The 16,097-nt window shown below is 38.2% G+C and overlaps 1 long non-coding RNA gene across 1 annotated transcript in view; it reads right to left on the reverse strand.

Moving 5' to 3' along the window:
- LOC140496669 (uncharacterized) overlaps window positions 1–14,830 on the reverse strand; it is a 28,913-nt gene extending 14,083 nt beyond the window's left edge. The window contains exons 1-2 of the long non-coding RNA XR_011964364.1: window positions 14,704–14,830; window positions 10,259–10,378 (exon numbers count right to left, since the gene is read on the reverse strand). This is a non-coding gene — a long non-coding RNA (uncharacterized lncRNA). The remainder of the gene's footprint in view (window positions 1–10,258; window positions 10,379–14,703) is intronic.
- Window positions 14,831–16,097: the final 1,267 nt, after the last annotated feature.

Raw genomic sequence — 16,097 nt, forward strand, 5'->3', positions numbered from 1 at the left:
TACAAAGTCACTCCTCAATTGATAAATGGTCAAAGGATATTAACAGGCAGTTTTTAGAGGAAGAAATTAAAGATATCTATAGTCATATGAAAAAATGTGCTAAATCACTAGTGATTAGAGAGATGCAAATCAAAACACCTCTGAGGTACCACATCACACCTATCAGATTGGATAACAGCATAAAACAGGAAGATGATAAATGTTGGAGAAGATGTGGGAGAGTTGGCACACTAATTCATTGTTGGTGGAGCTGTGAGCTGATCCAACCATTCTGGAGAGCAACTTTGAACTATGCCCAAAGGGCTACAAAAATGTGCATACCCTTTGACCCAGCAATACCACTTCTAAGACTGTATCCCAAAGAGATCATAAAAATTGGAAAGGGTCCCACATGTACAAAATTATTTATAGCAGCTCTCTTTGTGATGGCCAAAACCTGGAAATCAAGGGCATGTCCATCAATTGGGGAATGAATGAATCAACTGTAATATATGCACATAATGGAATACTATTTTGCTATAAGAAGTGATGAACAGGAAGACTTCAGAGAGGCCTGGAAAGATTTACATGAACTAATGCTGAATGAAAGGAGAAGAACCAGGAGAACTTTGTACCCAGCAACAACCACACTGTGCGAGGAATTTTTCTGGTAGACTTAGTACTTCATTGCAATACAAGGACTTAAAAAATTCCCAATGGACTCCTGAGGCAAAATATCTTTCATATCCAGGGAGAGAACTATGGAATTTGATCACAGAATGAAGCGGACTGTTTTCTTTTGTATTATGTTTTGTTTTGTTTTATGATTTCTTCCATTCATTTTACTTCTTCCATGCAACATGACTAAGGTGAAAATGTATTTAATAGGAATGTATGTGTAGAATCTATATAAGATTGCACGCTGTCTCAGAGAGGGGGTAGGGAGGGAGGGGAAAGGTTGAGGAAGGGAGGGGGAAATATCTAAGATATATGGAAGTGATTGTAGAACACTGAAAACAAATAAAACAATTTAGTGATAATAATAATAATAAAAGAACAAGTGATATTAGAAAAATGGGTCAAGGAGGTGTAATCTAGGAATCATTGGATGAATTAAAAACTATGTTCAAAAATAATGCTAGATAACATATGACAAGAAATCATAGATTGAATCTGTCTGTGATCTATTAGAACAGAGAGCAAAGTAAAAATAGAAAGAACTAACCAACCATCTACCGAAAGAATCCCCCAAATAAAAATTTCTAATATCAAAGCCAAAATTTAAAGCTTCACATTCAAATAAAAGAATACATCAAGAAATCAGAAAGAAAGAGTTCAAGTTCCAAGGAACCACAGTTAGTGTCACACAAGACTTGATAGTTCCCACTGTAAAGTAGAGGATATCTTAGAAAATTATTTCCAAAGACAGAAAGATAAAATTTTCCAGCAAAGAATTACTTTTTCTACAAAGTTTAGTATTATCTTACAGGGGGAAGAGTGATCCTTTAATAGAATAAAGGACTTTCAAACATTATTGAAAAAAATACCAGAGTTTACTAAAAGCTTTGAAATGCAAACCTTGATCTTAAAAGAAACTCACAAAAGTAATTTGAATAAGTGAACAGCACTAAATAATAATGCGGTGCTTATATTTTATTGAGAAGAATCAAGCAATCATGTAGAGCATTAAGATCATCAAACGTTATAGAGAGAGTTAAATTAGACAGAACACCTGGCGTTGGATCTATTCTGCTTTGGTGGTTGTAAGAGAAGAAAGAAAAGTGAGGGGAAAAAGAATACACTAGAAAAGAAAGGAAAAAGGGTGTGGTGATTTACCATTTCTCAAGATTCACAAGAAAAGTATATATACACAAAGGAGGGGAGTGCAGGGAGGAGGTACTCCATGAACTTCACTCAACTGAAATTTAGAAGGAACACTGAGCATACATGTGCATTTACACACACACACACACACACGCACACGCACACACACACACACACACACACACACATTAAATGAGCTTGGTATAGAAATACATTAAATTCAACAGGGAAACAGGAACAGGAAGTAAGGAGAGGAAAAAGTATCAGAAGGAATACTCACAAGCAAAACAAATTTCAATCATTTTGAAATTATTTAATCATTTAATACATGATTAAGTAGAGATTAAAAGGAAAAAGGAGGGATAATTATAAGTGATTAAAGTCTAGATGAGGAGAAGAGAAGCAGAGGAATATAAGCAAAAGAGCCCAATTAAAAAATTGATGGTATCATGTCATTTTTCTTTCACTACTATCTTCTTCTTTGTCAAGAGAGTGTTGGGAGCAATGAGCAAAAAAGTATTAGGATAGCTCAGAGGGAAATAAAGAATTAATAGGTATAACTGTGAACATGAAGGAGATGACCTCATTTATAAAACAAAAGAGTATAGTAGACTGGATTATAAAGCAGAACCTAATAGTATTTGTTTTCAAGAAATATATTTGAAATGTAAGGATTCTTAAAGAGTTAAAATAAGGCTCCAGAGGAGAAATTATTACGGTTCAAGTAAACTCTAAAAAGCAGCAATTGGCAGCAATCACAATCCAGAAAAGGCAAGAATAAAAATTGACATACTTAAAAGAGATATACAGGAAAACTATATTATGTTTATAGTTGTCAATTCTTAAAAGATCAGTTCTTTTTTTTTTTTTTGAGTATTTTTTTTTATTTTTTTTTTATTTAGCTTTTAACATTCATTTTCACAAAATTTTGGGTTACAAATTTTTCCCCTTTTCTCCCCTCCCCCCCCAAACGCCAAGCATTCTAATTGCCCCTATGACCAATCTGCTCTCTCTTCTATCATCCCTCTCTGCCCTTGTCTCTGTCTTCTCTTTTGTCCTGTAGGGCCAGATAGGTTTCTATACCCCTTTACCTGTATTTCTTATTTCCTAGTGGTAAGAACATTACAGTTGATCCTAACACTTTGAGTTCCAACTTCTTTAGCTCCCTCCCTCTCCACCCTTTCCCTTTGGAAGGCAAGCAATTCAATATAGGCCAAATCTGTGTAGTTTTGCAAATGACTTCCATAATAGTTGTGTTGCATAGGACTAACTATATTTCCCTCCATCCTATCCTGTCCCCCATTACTTCTATTCTCTTTTGATCCTATCCCTCCCCATGAGTGTTGACCTCAAATTGCACTCTCCTCCCCATGCCCTCCCTTCTATCATCCCCCCCCCACTCTGCTTATCCCCTTATCCTCCACTTTCCTGTATTGTAAGATAGGTTTTCATACCAAAATGAGTAGGAATTTTATTCTTTCCTTTAGTGGAATGTGATGAGAGTAGACTTCATATTTTTCTCTCACCTCCCCTCTTTATCCCTCCACTAATGAGTCTTTTGCTTGCCTCTTTTATGAGAGATAATTTGCTCCATTCAATTCTCCCTTTCTCCTCCCAATATCTTTCTCTCTCACTGCTTGATTTCATTTTTTTTTAAGATATGCTCCCATCCTATTCAATTCACTCTGTGCACTCTGTCTCTATGTGTGTGTGCGTGTGTGCATGTGTGTGTGTGTAATCCCACCCAGTACTCAGATACTGAAATGTTTCAAGAGTTACAAATATTGTCTTTCCATGTAGGAATGTAAACAGTTCAACTTTAGTAAGTCCCTTATGACTTCTCTTTGCTGTTCACCTTTTCATGGTTCTCTTCATTCTTGTGTTTGGAAGTCAAATTTTCTTTTCAGCTCTGGTCTTTTCATCAAGAATGCTTGAAAATCCTCTATTTCATTGAAAGACCAATTTTTCCCCTGAAGTATTATACTCAGTTTTGCTGGGTAGGTGATTCTTGGTTTTAGTCCTAGTTCCTTTGACTTCTGGAATATCCTATTCCATGCCCTTCGATCCCTTAATGTAGAAGCTGCTAGATCTTGTGTTATCCTGATTGTATTTCCACAATACTTGAATTGTTTCTTTCTAGCTGCTTGCAATATTTTCTCTTTCACCTGGGAGTTCTGGAATTTGGCCACAATGTTCCTCGGAGTTTCTCTTTTTGGATCTCTTTCAGGCGGTGTTCTGTGGATTCCTTGAATATTTATTTTGCCCTCTGGTTCTAGAATCTCAGGGCAGTTTTCCTTGATAATTTCATGAAAGATGATGTCTAGGCTCTTTTTCTGATCATGGCTTTCAGGTAGGCCCATAATTTTTAAATTGTCTCTCCTGGCTCTATTTTCCAGGTCAGTTGTTTTTCCAATGAGATATTTCACATTATCTTCCATTTTTTTCATTCTTTTGGTTTTGTTTTGTGATTTCTTGGTTTCTCATAAAGTCATTAGCTTCCATCTGTTCCATTCTAATTTTGAAAGAACTATTTTCTTCAGCTTTTGAATCTCCTTTTCCATTTGGCTAATTCTGCTTTTGAAAGCATTCTTCTCCTCATTGGCTTTTTGAACCTCTTTTGCCAATTGAGTTAGGCTAGTTTTCAAGGTGTTATTTTCTTCAACATTTTTTTGGGTCTCCTTTAGCAGGGAGCTGATTTGCTGTTCATGCTTTGACTTCATGTCTCTCATTTCTCTTCCCAGCTTTTCCTCCACCTCTCTAACTTGATTTTCAAAATTCTTTTTGAGCTCTTCCATGGCCTGTGCCCATTGAGTGGGCTGGGACACAGAAGCCTTGATTTCTGTGTCTTTGCCTGATGGTAAGCATTGTTCTTCCTCATCAGAAAGGAAGGGAGGAAATGCCTGTTCACCAAGAAAGTAACCTTCTATAGTCTTATTTCTTTTCCCTTTTCTGGGCATTTTCCCAGCCAGTGACTTGACCTCTGAATATTTTCCTCACACCCACCTCACCTCCTGATCCTCCCAGCCAGTGTTTGGGGTCTGAGATTCAAATGCTGCTTCCAGCCTCAGGGCTTTGGGCGGGGGCAGGGCTGCTATTCAGTGTGAGATTAAATTCAGATGCTCAGGTGAGGGCAGGGCTGCCTCTCAGGCTCAGTTCCCTCAGGGAGTTTATGCACAGACCTTCAACAATGGATCCAGGCTCCTGCCTGCTTGGAGAGCCCTGGTCTGCCGCTGCCCCTCAGCTTCTGTCTCCCGAGGGGGCCCGAGCCATGGGGGCACCCCACTCCCCCCTCGACCCGCCAAAGGGACTCTCTCACAGACCCCCGTCACCTGTGGGTGGAGGTACTTGTGCGGCCGCTGGAGATCCCGTCCCTGAAGCCCGCTTGGATCTGTTCCTCTCGGTGCCGTGGCCACGGCAGGGCTGTACTCAGCTCCCAGTCCCGGCGCCCAGTCCGCAGCACGAAGGACCTTTTAGGAGAGGTTTGCAGGTCTCTCCGGAACAGAAATCTCCCTCGCTCCAATGTTCTGTGGCCTCTGGGTGCAGAATTCGCCGTGAGTTACTTCTTTGTAGTTGTTCTATGGGTTGTGGGTTCGGAGCTATGTGTATGTGCGTCTTTCTACTACGCCATCTTGGCTCCGCCCCCAAAGATCAGTTCTTAATATATATGAACCAAATAATATAGAACCTTCATACTTAAAGGAAAAGCTAATCAATTTAAAGGGAGTACAGTAAAACTATAATAGTGGGGGACTTCAATGTACCAGTTTCAATATTAGACAAAGTTAACCATGACATACATAAGACATTAAAGATCTGAACAGAATTTTAGAAAATTAAATATATTGGTCTTTGGAAATTACTGAATGACAATCCAAAGGAATATATATATATGTACTCACACACATATACTGTGTATGTCAACTTAAACAAAAATCTTTGCATAAACAAATGCAGAAAAGTAGAAATATTAAACACATCCTTGACTGACCACAGTGGTGGTAATGAATTGGGACTTTGAAGAAAAAATTAAACTCCACTAAAGATTAAATAATTTATTCTTAAAGAATACGTAGATCAAATAAAAAAAACATAAAAAATAGATATTTTCCTCAAAGAAATGACAATAATGAGATATTGTACTCAGACTTTTGGAGAGAAGCCAAAGAAGTCCTTCTGGGGAAATTCGAATCTCTATTTCATCAACAAAAAGAGAAAATCAAATGAATTAGGAAATCAATGAATTAAAAAGAAGTAGAAAAACAAAACAAAAGAAAGAAAAGCAAAACATTAAAAAAAAATTAACTACCAAAATGCAAACTCTTAGTCAAAGAAGAGATGAACAAAATGAAAGCAAAAACTCATTACTTTGATAAAATGAGGAGCTTTAAAAAACACAATAAAATTTTTAAACTATTACCTAGCATGCTTTAAAAGAGAGAGGAGAAAGTCAAATTGCTAGGATCAAAAATGAAAAAGAATTCACATGGAAAGGACAAAAGAAAGTGTTAGAAATTATTTTGGCCAATTATAGGGCAACAAAACAAATTAGCTTAATAGATAAATAGAGTTTAAAAATCCTCATCTTTAAAAAATTGAATAAATCATAAATGAAAAGAAAAAAAGAACTCCAGGCCTAGGTAGATTCAGAAATTATTTCTCTGAAACTTTCAAGGAACAATGAATGTCATTGTCACATAAACTGTAAAAAATAGCAAAAGAAGGGATAGCAAATCCTCCTATGATACGAATATGATAAAAATACACTAGAAAGAGACTGAGAATCTCTTCTTAATATTATAGACCAATTTGTCCAATGAATACCAATAGGAAAGCATTACAATTTTAGCAAAGAGGCTACAGTAAAATATTACAAATATTATACCTTCCTGCTAGGTTGGATTTATACCAGGAATGTAGGGTTGGTACAAAATTAGGAAAAACTAAAAACACAACAGGCCATTTTAGTAACAATCACAAAAACAAGAGCAAAAATCTCATGATTATCTACTATAGGTAGAAAAAGCTTTGGATCACACAGACTTCAGGTATTTGGTACTGATTAAGAAATAGAAAAGTTAATCAACAGAAAAGTTAATCCTGCCAGTACTTGGTCATTTTTGGTGGAAAGAGGCTGCTCACACCTCACCCTCCCTTCCACCAAAAATTTCCTTGTATTTCCTTTGCATATATTTCATATTTATATGCATATTTATGCATGCTGCACTCTCCCCTATAGAATGTAAAACTTCTTGAGTGCAGGAATCATTTCTTTTGACTTTGCATCTTTCTTGAACACTATAATGTGTGTCAGCCAATAAGGGTAAATGCTTACTTATTGATTGATTGAAGGGAAATTGGATTGGAGAATGGAGAAACTGGAAGTAAAGAGATCAATCAGAGGCAAGCTGGTAGTGTGAGAAAAGTGCTAGATTTGGATTTGGAGGATCTCAGTTCAAATTCTACTTCCGTCAGTTATTATCTGTGTGACCTTAGACACTAAAGGCATTTAATGTTCACCAAGTGGGCCTTATTACACATCACCACTTTTAGCAGAGAAGGTCAGAGGGATGCCTCATGAAGTCCACCATGCCAAAATGTTCCAGTGGCAAAAGCTTGGGAGTCTTGGGAATGGGCAGAGGGGTCTGATCTTAGTAGACCTTGGATGTTCTCCTTATTAATCACTTTAATAATAATGAATTATGGTTTCTACAACAACCTTTCTGAAACAGAAACAGAGGGTATGTTTTCTTCACTCCATCCACAATCCTCTTGGGAGTGGTGAGAAATTGGGTCAGCTTCATTCCACCATTTAGAGTTTTACAGGCAATCGAACAGAGATTTGGGAAGATCCAAGAGATTTAGTTTATGAAATACCTAGCCTCAGGCCTAATACCACTTCAAAGGGTCCTGAAATGCTACTAGAATGGATACCTGCTTATGTGGGAGGTGAGGTCAGGAAGCTAAGTGGTACTGTGGTTTAAATGGCTTTCATTGAGATGGAAGTTATTAAAGATCCATTACTGAGGAACTGGGCTATGGATAAGCATCCCAGATAAAAGACAACAGAGTGGCATTCAGACACTGGCAAACCTTCTCATTTTGCTAGCACTGCTGTGACTGACACCCTCCCCTCCCTGCAGAGGGTTGCAATCCAGAGAGCCCACATAACCTAGCATCTAGGCATACAAGACTCATAAAAATTTCACCCTTAGAAAAGTGATTTTGTTTGCTTTTGATGATTTAAAAAAATATATTTGGTGGGTTTTGTTTTATATGGAATTTGTAAATTTCAGATATAATTCCTCACCCAGCCCTAACAGCAAAGAATCCTCTCTTATTACAAAGAAAGCACTGTGTGTGTTCATCCTTTGTTACCAAAGAAGACCATGCCATCGGAGAAATAATGACATGACTTGCACTTGACTTTGTTTTGAGTGAGTAGGGCTGTGTAGGCTGACCTCACTTCTCCTCCAGAGCCATCTGAATCCAGTGACCAGATATTCATCAGGATGACTGGAGATGACCCAGGATGAGGCAATTGGGGTTAAGTGACTTGCCCAAGGTCACACAGCTAGTGAGTGTCAAGTGTCTGAGGTGAGATTTGAACTCAGGTCCTCTTAACTCCTGCACTGGTGCTCTATCCACTCTATCCACTCTCTCCACCTAGCTGCGACAAAGAAAGGAACAAGCCTTACAGAACAATGGTCTAACAGTACGTGCAGTATCCTGCACCTGTAGACCACCCCTAAGCCTCCCCGCTCCCACTCCAGTCCTTGAAAGGACAGAAACATGTTTCATCATCTGATTTTTAGGAGTAAGATTGATGTTTACAATTACTGTTTTACTTCCATTTAAATCACTGTAGTCATTGTATAATCTATGGAATGGTAGTTGCGAAGTCAGAAAACGAGTTTGTGTCCATGTTCACATGATATGGCCAACATTTGTATATTATATATTATAATCAAACAATCACCCAATAGGCATTTGGCAGCTAGGTAGCACAGTGGATAGGGTGCCAGGCCTGGAGTCATCATGAACCCAAATCTGGCTTCAGACATTTACTAGCTGTGTGACCCTGGGCAAGTCACTTCGCCCTGTTTACCTCAGTATCCTCATGTGTAAAATGAACTGGGGAAAGAAGTGGCAAACCGCTCCAGTATCTTTGCCAAGAAAGTTCCAAATGGGGTCACAGAGAGTCAGAAATGATCGAATAGCCACTGGAGACTCAACAAAACAATCTTTGCCTCCAAGGAACTTATAATTTATGGGTGATAGAAGGGGGAGAATACCAAGTTTAAAGATAAGTAAATACAAAATATGCAACATATAAAGGCAGTATCCAAAACCCAACGGAGGAAGCGTGGTATAGTGGAGAATTGGAACTGTGGAATCAGAGCCAGAACACCTTGAGCTTTGACAGGTCACTTATTCCCTCAATTTCTAAATAAGTAGGTTGGAACAGATGACCTCTAAGGTCCCTTCCAGCCCTAACTCCTGAGATTCTGATTTCAAAGCTCCAAGACATTTTGTCACACTTGGGGCTGCAGAGTGACTAGATGGGTTGGCACCTTGCCACTCTTGTGCCCTTTTAAGAATTCATATCTGTGCATGTTCAGTAAAAAGCAGGATGACACAAGAAGTTTCCTTAGGAACCACCATCATTGATAATCAAATCTGTTGTTCTCAGGCAACAAAAATGCAAATTTCCATATACCTCAACTAGAGTTCAGTGAGAACAATCTACATTAGTCCACTGGTGACTGTTAACCTTAAAAGAAAGAAAGACTTCTTAGAATTCTTAGAGTGATATGTGTGAATAACAAAGCATTTTCCATATGCTTACTTTAAAAAGAATGATGGTATCCCTCTCCTACCGAGTTTCCAAAGCTCAATAATTTACTCATCCCTCAAATAACTGCCAAATCCTTTTGATTCTATTGCCATATCATCTCCCACACCTTTTCCCTTCTCTATATTCACAGAGCTATCCTTTTTTAGGTCCTCAACAATTTTCACGTGGACTATTTCAATAGTCTTTTAACTGGTCTTTCTAACTCCAGACTATCCCTTGCATGGGGCAGCTAGGTGGTGCAGTGGATAGAGCACCAGTGTGGAAGTCAAGAGGACCTGAGTTCAAATCTCACCTCGGACACTTGACACTCACTAGCTGTGTGACCTTGGGCAAGTCACTTAACCCCAGTTGCCTCATCCTGGGTCATCTCCAGTCATCCTGATGAATATCTGGTCACTGGATTCAGATGGCTCCGGAGGAGAAATGACCTGTACATCCCTCCCTAACTCAAAACAAAGTCAAGTACAAATCATGTCATCATTTCTCTGATGGTATGGTCTTCTTTGGCAGTGAAGGATGAATACACACACATCAAGTATCTGAGATATTCCAGGAGCTGTGCTTACTATTAGATACTCATATACAAAATGAAAGCAGTACCTTTCATTGTAACCCTTGTCCCACGGTCCATTGGTATAACACTATCTCCAGATTGGTGGATATGAAGCCTTGTCTTTCTGGGTCTTGGAACAGGGATTATAACATGAAGATGGTTATATTCTATTGGAAGAAACGACATGTATACAGATTTAAGTTGATATACCCTGTTTGATTGGTATCCAGCCCCCAGGACACCTCAAGTGGGCTAGCTGTTTGCTTGTTATAGTATAATTAGAATTAAGCTTCCTAGGTCTCTGCCCATCATTTCTCATTCCTTAGGAGACAATTCAGAAAATATCCTCATTTTGGTGTTCTAGATTACCCTACTGCCTCACTTCATGGGTGACAATTCTTCGTCTAAAATGAAGACAACATTCCCTAATGTGGCTTGAACTAAATTAAAATGTAACTGGAAAATATTTAACAAAATGAATAAAAATACAATAAAAAGTTGACATTACATTTTAAAATTAAATCAATATGTGGCCCACTGAGATCCTTCCGTATGTGTTAGTAGCACCCATTTCTATTTGAGTTTGAAACCACTGGTCTAGACCACCTACTTTATATAGAGGGAAGAATATTCTAGGTATTCATAGCAGCCTGGATGGGAAATGGAGTGTCTTATATGGGAACTAAGATAGTTATTTTGGGCTGGAATGAAGACTGTATGAAAAGGGAGTAAAATGTAAAACTCCTCAGATTGGCTTAAAAAGAAATCTCTCCATACAAAGGAAAAAGGTGTTAAGAGACAGTTGGATGTTTTTGTGAAAATGTTATTAAAACAGCTGAACATAAACATTAACTGCCATAGGCATAAAATGAAAGGCTTTGGCTAGTTGACAGTGAGTTGGCCTTGGAACAAGGACTACTTCCTTCCAAGCCCTGCTTTTTTACCTATCCTGCCTAGGTGATCCTTTGTTGTAAGCTCATGAGGGTAGGGACTTTTGTTTTTACCTTTCTTTGTGTTCCAAGACATAGAAAACGCTTAAACTTAACTTTTTAGTGTCCTGGGCTACTCTCTAAGACAAAGCAAGTGAGGATCTATAGTCCTATAAGGAATTTTCTTACCTGGAACTCAATAAAATCATGAATTTGGTATTAAAAAAAGTTATATTTAAGTGTGTGATACAAAAGAGCATCTATAGAGCAGTTAGGTGGTGCAATGGATAGAATTCTGGACCTGGAGTCCAGAGGATCTCAGTTCAAATCTGGATTCAGATACTCACTAACTGTGCGACCCTAGGTAAGTCACTTCACCTTGTTTGCCTCAGTTTCCTCATCCCTAAAATGAGTTAGAGAAGGGAATGGCAGACCCCTCCAGTATCTTTGCCAAGAAAACCCCAAATGGAGTCAAAAAGAGTTGGTTGCTGTCCTTCATTCTTGAAGAGGACCAAAATGACACCACTATATTAAAGACAGAGTGTTTCCGACTATAACTAATCTGACCAATACAAACCCTAAATGCTATACTACAAGTAGTCCATATATACATTTGGGGTGGATTCTCTAGATTTGCACATCTCGTGTTTCTTTCAAGCTACTTCAATTCTGCTTTGCTCGTGGAGCACAGCACCTTCTCTGATGACGGCAGTCCATACTGGGTGGTCCTGTGCCAGTATTTTCCATGTCACAAACTAATCCCAAAGTTCTTAACAGAGACCTTGAGAGTATCCTTGCATCATTTTTTTCCTAACCACCAAAGAGTAGAACACAACTAAGAAAACAGAGTAACAGTAAAGACCAAAGAAACATAATGCCTAAAAACAGTAAGGTACCTTGCAATCAACCTTAAAATATTTTCAGGAATTTCTTCATCCATTCAGATTTTATCAGGTTTACTCCCCGTGTATTTTAGCTTTGCCTGGCATTTAAGATTAATTGAAATCTGATTCTAAACTACCTTTCCAGCTTTATTTGTGGTCACTACATTCTAACCACATTTCATTAACTAGAGTTTCCTCGAGTTTTACTTGCCAAGTCCATGTGTTGGTACAGGTCATCTCCCAGACCCAGAATGCACCCCTTTTTTTTATCTCTCTTTTCAGAAATTCTGTTATTCCTTCAAGACAAAGCTCAGGTATTGCTTTCTCCCTATGGTTTCCCTAGTTTCCCCAACTGAAAATTATCATTCTTTTCTCAAACTTCTCTTTTTCTCTATCATGTTCTTCCTAATATAGTTATTTTGTGAATGTCAACTTAATTGAGATCAATAAACATGTATGCGCTATATTCTGGCCTGTATCCACTATATTTAAGGTCAGTGCTAGGCATTCAGAATATAAAGACAAATACAAAATAATCCCTTCCTTCAAGCAGCTCACATTCTACTGCGAGAATACAACATGTTTTAAAAAAAGTGACTACATGCAAAGTAATAGAAAGTAATTTCAAAAGAGGGAGAGAGTGCTGAACACTAGGAAGTCATATATTTCCATTAGACTGTCAATTCCTTGGCACAAGGGACAGTTAGTTTTATGCTCTGTATTTGCATTCCTAGAACAGAGCATGAATTCAAGACATGTTCGTTCCATTGATTAGAACTGAAACTGCTTTTCCCCTTCTAGGTTGCAGATTAGGAAAAGATCTCACATTCTCATTTTATGGTATGACTCAAACAGAGTGGACAGCAACTGTTTCTCCATGGGTTTGCAAGTCTAAGTATGAAAAATGGTAGTAAATATAGTGACTGGCTTGTCAATTAGTGACCGTGGAAAGGGAATGTGAGAGAGCAGAAGTAACCATGGCAACTGAGCAGACTTTTTACCCAGAGGCCACTGGGGAGTAAGGATCTTTTGAACTTGATGTTGAAAATGCTGGGAAGGAGTGCTGGGAGCAACCATCTTGATCAAGCCACATAAATCGTGGCAGAATGGATTGGAGTCAGAAGGATGTGGTTTGCCCTTTAGGATGTATTCTTTCTCTCCTAGACACCACTTAGTTTTCTGCTGTAAGTGATGGAGGTTTGGACTTGAGGGGCTGATCTAGAGAGACTGCTGACAGCTGATTAGATGGGTAATGAGAGAAGTAAGAAGTTTTAGACTGGGATGGGGTGGTGAGACAAGTTCACAATACTGAGCCCCTGACACCTTTTTTCTTCTTCCATCACTTGTGGTTAGGTGGCGCTCAATTCTCCGATCGACTCAGTTTCCATTACCCTCACCAACCCAAAGAGCTGGAGAGTAAAAGAAGGTAATTTATTCTTCACAAACATCTGGTATTCCATGTAGCCAATATCCCAAATGAACTTCTCCCTAATTATTTCCTGTTCTTTCAAATTTATTTATAAATGTGTTCCTATGTATATAAAATAATAGCAGTGAACACCAACTCATAGCAAATATAATTGTTATCTATCAAGATGTGAAAGTGGAAAGAAGCTTTTTTCTTTAAAGAGGTAGAAAATATTTCACTCCTACAGGTGAGGTGAGTTATGGAGAGTAGTTCCTGAATCCCCTCCACTGAGGAGGAGGTAAGAAAGAGGGAGAGAGGGAGAAAAAGAAAGAGGTGGAGGGGAGGAGACAGAGAGACACATACAAAGAGAGACAGAGGCAGAGAAACACAAAGAGAGAGATATATATGATCCATCATTATCTCTTAGACTAAATAAGAGAAATCATTAAGGGAAACTGGAACTGAGGAGAGAAAGCTCTAATAGGGTGCAGTGAGGTGAGCGAAGTGGAGGCCCAGCTACTTATTGGCACCAAGAGTTGTTGGCTTTAATATTGCTGTATCTGGCAACTACCTGGAATTCTCCCAGCATCAAGCCTAGATCCTCACATACCAATTCTACTCCAACTGAGGTTGTATTATTATTGCTGGGATGGTTTATTATCACATAGGACTCTTTTACAAAGGAATACCCCGCCCCCATCCAACCATCTTGTGATATTCTGGAAGTCTATATTAAATGAGTCCTTAGACTAGTCACATGAAGGTTGATTTTTATCTTCCCTATTATCTGCAAGAAAAAAAGTACAAGCCCCTGAAGTTAAGTGATTTGCTGAAAGCCACAGAGAGTTTTTTCAGAGTGAAGACTAACATGTATGAGAGAAGTCCACAAAAAGGAGACTAAGTATCCTGCTGGATGAATTAGATTTACTTTTCTTTTCCTATAGAATTACAGTGAAGAGGATTTAATCCAGAAGTTTGATACATTTTAATTGAGAGATTAATTCTGAGCTTCTGGGGTAATAGCTGAACTAAGCTTCTTGGGTAATAGTTTGTAGTAAGTCTATGCCCAGGAGTCATGATTAGTGTGTCCAATGGAGGACCACAGGGACACCACTTGGTAAAACCCAGGTTATCTCAAATCTTTCTTGCTGCTTTACTGGAGGGAATCAACTACACATGAATGGCACAAGGAAAATACACCAATTTGAGGAGTATTGGAAATGTTAGTTTGGCTCGAGGGGATAAGTTCTTATTCCAACTTCTTTCCTTACTTGTTCTGTGACCTTGAGAATTAATTCTTCTTCTCTTTGCCTTAGATTCTTTTCTGTAAAACAGAGACAAAAAGGCTAATCTTTCAGATGTTCTTAGGTGACCTGAGAGTAAATAAAAGTGATCATTTAAAACTTTCTAGAAAGTGCTATTTAAATGTTAAAAAAATATCACCTCTCAGATTAGTCAAGAAAGGTTAGAAAGGAGCCAAACAACTTTAAAACTAAAGTAGGGCAACCATTCTGGAAAGCAATTTGGAATTACGCAAATTAAGTGAATAAAATATTCATACTTTAGAAATGACAAATGTGTCAAATACAGAGAGTCATGGAAGGTTCTCCGTGAACAGATGCAGAGGAAAGTAATCAGAGTAATTATGACTATCAATAGGAATGGAAATAGGAAGAACAATTCCAAAACAATCGAAAGCGAATGTAGAAAAATGACAACACCCCCCAGCATGGTCCCAAAGAAGAGGGTGTGGAATATTGTGTATACAACTACACCTCCTTTTATTGTGTTTGGCAGATTTTTCAGTTTTTTACAAATTGGAAGTGTGTGGCAACCCTGGGTCAAACAAGTCTATTGCACCATGTTTCCAACAGCATATACTTACACAGTGTCTCTGTGTCACATTTTGATAATTCTCACAATATTTCAGATGTTTTCATTATTATTTATTACGGTGATCTGTCATCAGAGATCTTTGAATAACCCTACAATGGCTTCTAAGTGTTAAAGTGAAAGGAAGAGTCAATCAATGATGTGACAACCTTCATTGTTGTCTTATTTTGAGAAATTTCCATGGCCACCTCAACCTTCAGGACAATCACCTGGACCAGTCAGCACCCACCAACATTGAGGCAAGACTCTTCACTAGCAAAAAGATTACTAACGTGGCTGACTTTTGCCCAGCAATAAAGAGAACCTTGCCTAAATCTAAATCTGCCCAGTAACTAGGGACTCTAACTCTTGACAAAAAAATCTTATTTTCTGTATATGTGACTAATCCCTATGGTTTATGTCCTTACCCTTGAATGAATAGTCATTGATCTTCAGACTTGAAGGATGTCTCCTTGGTCAACACACTCTACTGACCTGAGGATGTCTAGTCAATTTATAGTCAATAAAAATTTATTAAGCTCCCTCATGTGCCAAACATTGAGGAAACAAATACAAAAAAGAAAGATAATCCTTGCCCTCAAAGAGCTTACAACTTAATGAAAGAAGATAACAACAAAAAAGAGGCTGAAAAACTGGGGCTGGGGAGGTGGAGTGCAGAAGTCAAAGAAGTCTAAAATGAGTTCAGTTGGGTGGGAAATGGGAAGACAACATATGGAAACAAAAAGGACTGGATTTATCTCAACTAAGACTATACACTAGTTGAATATCTTTT

The sequence above is a fragment of the Notamacropus eugenii genome, chromosome 3 (assembly GCF_028372415.1).
Source record: "Notamacropus eugenii isolate mMacEug1 chromosome 3, mMacEug1.pri_v2, whole genome shotgun sequence".
NCBI classification, from domain to species: Eukaryota; Metazoa; Chordata; class Mammalia; order Diprotodontia; family Macropodidae; genus Notamacropus; species Notamacropus eugenii.